Source organism: Chelonoidis abingdonii, chromosome 10 (assembly GCF_003597395.2).
Source record: "Chelonoidis abingdonii isolate Lonesome George chromosome 10, CheloAbing_2.0, whole genome shotgun sequence".
In the NCBI taxonomy this organism is placed as follows: Eukaryota; Metazoa; Chordata; order Testudines; family Testudinidae; genus Chelonoidis; species Chelonoidis abingdonii.
The window spans coordinates 21,852,262-21,861,863 of NC_133778.1; positions in this window are offsets into that span (position 1 = coordinate 21,852,262).

Sequence of the window (9,602 nt, forward strand, 5' to 3'; positions counted from 1 at the left end):
AAGATAGCAGTTATTAGAGCTGGTCAAAAAATGAGGAAATCTTTCACTAAATATGTGTTGTTTTTTCACTTATTTAAAATGTTTGAAATTTGAATGCTTTCTGCCAATTCCAGCGGAGGGACTATAGGTATGTCTACACGAGGAAATTAGGTCGAATTTATAGAAGGCGATCTTTAGAAAAAGAAGCAAAGGGTCCACCAACGAAGTGGATATTCAACCATGAAAGCTCATGCTCCAATACGTCTGTTAGTCTATAAGGTGCCACAGGACTCTTTGCTGCCTTTACAGATCTAGACTAACACGGCTACCCCACTGATACTTGATCTTTAGAAAGTGATTATATACAGATGATCATGTATGTCCCCACTAAGCGCAGTAGCTCAGTGGAGTGTGTCCTCAGTATTGTGGCTAGCATTGATTCACAGAGTGGTGTACTCTGGGTAGCTATTCCACAGTCCCCACTGCCCACTGGAATTCTGGGTTCAGCTCCCAATGCCTGATGGGGCAAAAACATTGTTACGGGTGGTTTTGGGTACATGTCGTTACACCAACGTCAACGTGGGGTGTCTGGGAAAGGTGCATGACACTCACATCTTTAGGAACTCTGGGCTGTTCGAACAGCTGCAAGAAGGGACTTACTTTCCAGACCAGAAAATTACCATTGGGGATGTTGAAATGCCAATAGTTATCCTTGGGGACCCAGCCTACCCCTTGCTCCCATGGCTCATGAAGCCATACACAGGCAGTCTGGACAGTAATGAGGAGCAGTTCAACTATAGGCTGAGCAAGCGCAGAATGGTGGTAGAATGTGCCTTTGGATGTTTAAAAGCTCTCTGGTGCTGTTTGCTGACTAGGTTAGACCTCAGCGTTACCAATATTCACATTATTATTGCTGCTTGCTGTGTGCTCCATAATATCTGTGAGAGTAAAGGGGAGATTGAGGCAAATTGCCTGGTGGCCATTTTTGAACAGCCAGGCACCAGGGCGATTAGAAGAGCACAGCATGGTGCACTGCGCATCAGAGAGGCTTTGAAAACCAGTTTCGTGACCCGCCAGGCTACGGTGTGACAGTTGTGTGTGTTTCTCCTTGATGCAAAACCGCTCCCTTTGTTGAATTTACTTCCCTGTAAGCAAATCCCCCTCCCCCTTCGACCACAGATGGCAAAGGAAATAAAGTCCCTATTGTTTTTAATCCCAGCATTCTTTATTTATTAAAAAAAAAGTGAGATCACTGACAAGGTAGCCCGGGTGGGGTGGGGGAGGAGGAAAGGACAAGGCCACATTGCTTATTGTAGCCACACTACAAATCAAAACTGTTTGAATGACAGCCTTCTGTTGCTTGGCCTGTCCCTCTCCCCCTGCGTTGTTGGGCCTCTGGGTGAGGAGGATATGGAACTTGAGGAGGAGAGCAGGCAGTTATACAATGGATGCAGTGGCGATCTGTGCTCTTCCTGCCTTTCCTGCAGCTCCACCAGAAGCCTAATCGTGTCCATTTGCTCCCCCATTAGCCTCAGCATCTGCTCCTGCGTGTTCTGATCACACTTACTTAATGCTTTCCTGGCCTCTGCCACTGATTGCACTCCATGCATTCAGCTGTGCCCTATCAGTGGGGGAGGACTGCATGAGCTCTGAAAACATGTCATTACAAGTGCACTTTTTTCTCCTAATCTGCGATAACCTCAGGGATGGAGATGATACGGGGAGCATAGAAACATTTGCATCTGCAGGGGACATAAAAAGGGAGAGTAAAATTTAAGAAGATACATTTCTGAGAACACAAGGGAGACTTTTTCTTTCACAGTGAATCGAGCAATTCACAGCAGACAGCACATGTACCTTTGGTACAGGACACATCACACACGGCTGGACAACAGAATTTGGTTTCCAGGCAGCCCTGGTAAGCAAAAGGGTAAGTGGGGTTGGCTTCTTCTGCCTTCATAACATGTGGGAATCAGGAGCGGCGCCAGGGTATCTGACGCCCTAGGCGGACGGCCATTTCGCCGCCCCCTGCGGATCCGGTGGACCTACCGCAGTCATTTCGGCAGGCGGTCCACTGCTGGAAAGGCTCCAGTGGAGCTGCCGCGGTCATTTCGGCGGACGGTGCACTGGTCTAAAGGCTCCGGCGGACCTACCGCAGTCATTTCGGCGGACGGTCCACTGGTCTAAAGGTTCCAGTGGACCTGCCGCAGGCATGACTGCGGTAGGTCCGCCGGAGCCTTTAGACTAGCGCACCGTCCGCCGAAATGACTGCGGCAGCTCCACCGGAGCCTTTCCAGCAGCGGACCGTCCGCCGAAATGACTGCGGTAGGTCCCCCAGACCCGCGTGCCGCCCCGCCCTGGTAAAATAGCACCCCCCAAAATTCTGGCGCCCTAGGCCATTGCCTAGGTCGCCTAAATGGTAGCGCCGGCCCTGGTGGGAATGGTTTCAAACTGCAGCACCCTCCTTTCCCATAGCAAGCAATGCCGATTGGGTTTGCCACTTAAAAGGAGGGAGCTGCGGTTTTGGGTTGGATATGCAGCACACCCCTCCCCCCATCTCGTGGCTATTCTCTGGGATGATCCCTTTTAGCCAAGCACAAACAGCCCAGCATGAACGGGGTCCTTTTACTGTTCCCTTACAAAAATTCCCCTATTTCAACCAGGTGACCATGAATGATATTACTCTCCTGAGGCTAACAGAAAGATAAAGACTGAATGTGCATGAATACAACCAAAACCCAGGACCATTCGCTGCCATGCTTTGTGCTGCAGTGATTCCAGACTACTTGGTACTGGTTTGTCATGGTAAAGTGTCCTACTGTGAAGGCCAAAATAAGGCAGCCCTCCCCAGAAACCTTCTGCAACGGCTTTCAGAGTACCTCCAGGAGAGCTTCATGGAGATGTCCCTGGAGGATTCCTGCTCCATCCCCAGGTATGTTAACAGACTTTTCTAGTAGCTGTACTGGCCGTGAATGCATCCCAAGTCTTCAGGGCAAATCAAACATTAAACACAATTGCTTTTAACTCCTGTAGTGTAGATACAAATGTGCACTTACCAGAGGTGCCTTCTCCACCTTCAGGGTCCAGGAACTCGCCTTGGGAGGGTATTGGCTCCAAGGTGATGAAAAGGTCCTGGCTGTTGGGGAAAACGGATTCTCCGCTTGCCTGCTGTGCATTCTCCTCCTCCTCCTCCTCCTCTTCCTCATCCACAAAATCCTCCTCCATGTTGCGTGAGACTCCCCCTTTGCAGGTGTCCACGGACAGTGGCGGGGTACTGGTCCCCCCACTAGAATGGCATGCAGCTAATCATAGAATTGGTATGTATGGGGCTCTGATCCGGAGTGACCGTTTGCCTCCTTTGTCTTGTGGTAGGCTTGCCTGAGCTCCTTAACTTTCACACGGCACTGCTGTGTGTCCCTGGTGTAGCCTCTCTCCACCATGCCCTGTGTGATTTTGGCATATATGTTAGCATTTCTTCTTTTTGATCAGAGTTCTGCCTGCACAGATTCTTCTCCCTATACAGCAATCAGATCCAATTGTGACGGGTTCGATCACAGAAACCCCCCTGGGAGCTGCCAATTGATGTGCCAAGACTACCTCTGCTCCTGTTTTCCCTGCCACCTCAAGACTCCAGCACCCTGTCTTGCTGAGCCAGACGCTCCCATCTGCTCCAACAGAGACCCAGGGTTTGAATTACTTGCCCCAAAACTGCAAGTTTACCTGAAAGCAGCTAACAGAAGTGTGCTTGTCTTTAACCCCCGGATGCCCAACTCCCAATGGGGTCTAAATCCCAAAAAAATCCATTTTACCATGTATAAAACTTATACAGGGTAAACTCATAAATTGTTCGCCCTCTGTAACACTGATAGAGAGATATGCACAGTTGTTTGCTCCCCCAGGTATTAATACATACTCTGAGTTAATTAGTAAGTAAAAAGTGATTTTATTAAATACAGAAAGTAGGATTAAAGTGGTTCTAAGTAGTAACAGACAGAACAAAGTAAGTCACCAAGCAAAATAAAATAAAATGCACAAATCTGTGTCTAATCAGACTGAATATAGATAAGATCCTCACCAGTTCCAGAATGCTCCCTTTTACAGACTAATCTCCTTTTAGCCTGGGTCCAGCAATCACTCACACCCCTTGCACACTGTCCTTTGTTCCAGTGTCTTCCAAGTATCCTGTGGGGTGACAATGCTCTCTCTTTAGCCAGCTGAAGACAAAATGGAGGGGTCTCCCAGGAGTTTAAACAGACTTTCTCTTGTGGGTGAAGACTCACTCCTATGCAAAGTCCAGCTCCAGGATGGAGTTTTGGAGTCACCTGGGCAAGTCACATGTCCATACATGACTCACAGTTTTTACAGGTAGCATCCATTGTTTACATGCTACCTTGAACATCCTCAAGTAGACTTCTTAAGTGGACTGGAGCATTCCAAGATCCATTGTCCTTTCAGTGTTTCTTGATTAGGTACTTAATTTCAACATTCCTCTCCAGGAACTGACCAAATGCTCTACTAATGTTATTTAGAAATCAAGCCAGTACACAGCCAACATTCATAATATTCATAACTTTGAATACAAAAATGATACATGCATGCAAATAGGATTAATACATTCAGTAGATCATAACCTTTACGGATATTTGTTACATGGCATATGTAGCATAAAGCACATTCTAATCATATTTCCATAGAGCCTTATCAGAGGTACCATCACACTAGTGTCTCCCGTTTGCTCCATGCTGGAGCTCACTTACAATTCTAGGACTGCATGGTCACCTGTGCTGCTGAGCTCGCCACGCTGACCAAACAGGAAATGAAATTCAAACTTTCCTGGAGCTTTTCCTGTGTACCTGGCTAGTGCATCGGAGTTGAAGTGCTGTCCAGAGCGGTCACATTGGAGCACTCTGGGATAGCTCCAGGAGGCCAATACCATCAAATTGCACTACACTGCATCTGCACTACCCTAAATTCAAACCAAGAAGGTTGATTTTAGCGCTACTCCCCTCGCCAGGGAGGACTACAGCAGTCAATTTTAAGAGCCTTTTAGGTTGATGAAACTGGGTTGGTTGTGTAGCCGCATTGCTTATAAAATCGACCTAACGTGGCTAAGTACAACCTAACCTTGTAGTGTAGATTAGGGTTATGAAGCAAAAAGGAGTAACTGTAATGCCTCTTTATATACCTGGGCTTCAGCAGCATTTGAAGGCTGAGAGATGAGTAGCATTGGGTTGGATTGGAGGCCAGCAGGAGGACCCACTACTTTGGCTTCATGCTGCGCAGTTCCAGCACCATATTTGAACATGCCTCAGTGACAGCCCCACATGCTCTCCTAGCTCCCTGGCTCATCTCAGCAGGGAGAGGAAGGGATAGCAGTACATCCAGACCTCTGACTGACAAATGGGTGACCCTTGACTAATGCATACAGGCTAGGGAGCATGAGATGCACCACCCCTCTATAGGTGTGGCAGGAGGACTGGCAGCAAAAGGGAGGTCTGTCACAGCTCAACAAAAAGAGGGACTGATGAAGTTTCACCTAATCTGGAAAGCTGACTAGCTGAATCTGGAAGCTTATGATGGTTGGAGTGTAGTTCTCGCTGGACAATTATGCTTTGAATTGATGTTTTCTTCAGGGAAGGAAGTTTAAAAAAGTCAGTTGGCCACTCCTAGGCCATGGATGGCTGGGAGGAGATTCCCTCCGGAGTAAAATAGGAGACTAGTGACAGGTCCCAAACGGGGATGAAACTAAATGCTGGGAACTTTATTTCTTTTTGTTAATTATTAAGCTTGGGGGAAGGAAAGTAAAAGTGTGATTTTTAAAATAATATTGAAACTGCAGAGAACAGTGTCAACCTGTAGATTAACAGCAAGTGCACACTTAGAAATGGGAAAATCTATTGAACAGGGACTTCTCTATGGCCTCTGGAACTACATCTCAGCAGCCTCCAGCCATCAATGGCAGTGAAATCAGAGACCTATCTATGTTCTGGTACAGGATGTGGGATAGGAGGTATGGGTGACGCTGTGTTGTGGAGGTTGTTTTTGGTGACCCACAGGGAGAGCAGTCACTGTCTGACTGAAGCTAGAGTTTAGACTTGCACCTGTTTGTCTATGGTTTAGTTTTAAATAAAATTGATGAAAAGATATCTATTGTGAGAGAGAATTCACTCTCATTTCTGGGGTTTGAGGTTGGTGATTCAGACAGAAGCCAGGCTAGCAAAATCATTTTCCTCAAAGGTTTCCATCTTCACAATATTCATCTTTTTCTCCTCCACATTCTATAAAATGCTGCTGCCAAAATCATCTTTTTTTAAATTCTGACCACATCCTCCCCCTCTTTGAATCCCTCCATTGGCTTCCCTTTGCACTGTGTATTGAGTGCTAGCTTCTTGTTCTTGCTTTCAGGGCCATGCATTGTTTAGTCCTAGTCTGTATCTGAACTTGTCTCCTTTGCAGACTTCACTCACAATACCAGCCTGCTCCCTCATGCGGGCAGCGTCTCAGAGATTTCACTGGGACTCCATGTGGGGCCAGAGGCCAGTTTGTGACCATTGACTGTAAGGTTTTTGAGGCAGGAATTGGGCCTTTTTCAAGAAGTGCTGCTTTATTTCTTCCAGCTCTTGAGAACTCTGGCTCCAAGTACATCACTTTCTGTAATTTAAGTTTTCTACAATTAAGAGAGTGTAGTTGACTATGGCAGGGCAGGGGTATAAACCCCTTGGATGCCCTGCTAAAGGTTTGGCTCCTCCCCTGCTTCTTGACAGGGCAGCTGCGGGGTGGGGGGAGGGCCCAGACACTCAGCAAGGAGCTCAGCTGCAGGCTCTAACAAGGGCAGATTCAGGGAAATCAGCTGAGTCAAGTGGAACCAGCTGGGCTGGTGACTGGGAGGAGATATAAGCCCAGGGAAAGGCTCAGTGGGAGGCTAGCCAGGGGACAGCAGGGACTGCAGCTTTGTCTCTACTGACTACAGGAAGCTTCTGGGCCTCAGACCCAGGGAAGGGTCAGAGTCGAGATCGATGTTGGGAGAATTGGGGCTGCACTGAGCACTGTAAATAAAAAGACACAGATGAAGCAACTGAGAGAAGCGTTGGGACCCCTTCTTTGACTAGCCTAAGCACAGGAACACAAGCACGCAAGGCCAGTAACGTGTGCGGACCCTGTGATGCTGACCCATTACTTACCTATAACAAGACAACACCAAAGGTGAAAGTAAGTGGATATGGCTGCAAGTCTCATAAATGACCCTTTTCATGCCCAACTTGTTTTGCTTTAAACTTTCCTTATTGAGCAAAGAACATGTGTGGAAATATCTGCATTTTTTCTCTCCCGTATGACCACTCCTTTGGCTTAGACCACTGTGTAGATCACAAACCAGATGAGCAGTTAGCCCTGAGAGAGCAAATTGTCTCAACTAGTGTAAGGCACCTAAATTGCAGTGGTCAGTAGTGCAATGGCCATAGCATGGTTCCAGAACAGAACACAGATAGTGAAAGCGTCCACAGGAATCTCAGCTCAGTGTTTGGGGGGAACCTCATTATAGGTTGACACTGTCCAGGAATGCCAGCTGACATATATTTAAATGGAAAAAAATCCAAACATCTTTCTGGTACTTGCATGACTTGTCATTTCACTTTCATGATGATGCTCCAGCATGCTCTTGGCAGTGGAAGTCAGTGATTGAAGCAATGCTGAATGGCACATGTCATAAATAGATAGCTAAGGGTTAATGTTTCTTTTACCTGCAAAGGGAACCAAACACCTGACCAGAGGACCAATCAGGAAACCGGATTTTTAAAAGAAAGGGAGGGAAGCTCAGGAGGGGTTTGGCTTGAGTCGGGGTCTTTTTGGTTTCTTTCGGCTATGGGAGAACAACTTTTCTTTCTATCTCCAATCTTCTTTTTACCCTTCTACTACCAAGTTGTAAGTACAAAGGTAGCAAAGCAATAGGCTGTTATATGCTTTGTTTTGTATTTACATGTGTGGGCTGTGCTGGATTGGTTTAAATTGGCTATTTTTTGAATCAGACTGGTTATTCCTAATTCTTATAAGCAATTGCCCTGTATGAGCTTTTTATGCAGAGTTGATTTACTATGTAATTTCTTTCTTTTTTATATAAAGTTTTCTTTTAAGACTTGCTTGAGGTTTTTCTCTAGTTACGGCTACGGGACAACAAGGGGGGTGGAAAATCTCTTTGTGTTAGCTTGACTAGGTTTGAATGCATAGCCTCAGGGGGAGGTAGATTGCCCTCTCTAGTTTGTATTCAAGGGAAATAGTACGGCATCGCTCAGGCTAACCCAGGGAAAAGGGGAAGCTGAGGGATGAGATAGAGGAGACCCAGGGGCTCTGGGTCTTGGGAGGTCCCCCAGGGATAGGTTGGGGCGACTTGGGGGCAATCAGGAGCCCTGAATCCTGATTGGTGGCAGCGAGATCAGATCCAAGCTGGTAGTAAGCTTGGAGGTTTCATGTTAGCTTCTCAGTTTATGAACGCTAAGGTTCAGAATCTGAGTAGGAGGCTATTACAGCACAAGACCTAAGAAAAAAGTGAATTTAAACTGTGTAGGTGTTGATCCTGCTCCTCTTGGCGGCTCAGGTCATTTTGCATGTTTTGCTAGAGTAGGTAAAAATTTGGCTAAGTACCTTCTGTTCTGTAGTTCCTGTCGCCTGAGTATCTCAAAACAAATTACAAAATAACTATCCACATTTTACCAATAGGGAAACTCGAGGCACAGTGAAATTAAATGACTTGCCTCAAGCTACACAGCAAGTCAGTAGCAAAGTTTGGGATAGAACTCAAATTTCCTGATGCCCACTCTCCCTTCGCTATCCTGCCTAATATTTTCAGGTCAGCGTTCACTCTTGCTCCACTACTCATCATTGCCTAGATAGCAAGCAAAGCTGAAATGTTGTAGGTTTATTTTTTTCTAGCGAGCTTTTTTTTTGTATATACCATGTTGTTACCTCAAAGGGGAGCCAAGGTAACTCTAAATGTGTAATGGTATAGGTAACAAGAGATAAGACAAGCCCCTTTTACTCAGAGGAACAGGCCCTTCCTCTGCCGTGTCTGTCACCGGTGGACTGATAGATCTCCCTCCCTCTTCCTTATATGTAGTGTAAGAAATAAAGAGTGACTATAAGTAAAGTTAAAAACAACAGGTAAGTGTATTAAGGGAATGAGTACAATAAGGGAAGGTGTAAATGTGAAAAAACAGTAGCTAAATAACAATATAGAACAGTGAAACAACAGCTTTAAAACAGGAGTATGAAGCTCCGGTCCAAAATACAAATTCACCCTGGCAATAAACAGTATAAAATCCCCAATTAAGAGAACCCTAATTGCCTGACTATCAGCGTGTCTGTGGCAGCGGTGAAGTCCAGGACCTGCATTCTTTGGGTAATTGGAACGCGCTGAGGAGGAGCACTGGAGAGTCCCTCGATGTCTCAGGAGGGAAGAAGGGGACCAAAACCCTCTGATGATGATGTACCCAGGAACAGGAGCAGATAAGATTCATAGATTCATAGACTCTAGGACTGGAAGGGACCTCGAGAGGTCATCGAGTCCAGTCCCCTGCCCTCATGGCAGGACCAAATACTGTCTAGACCATCCCTGATAGACATTTATCTAA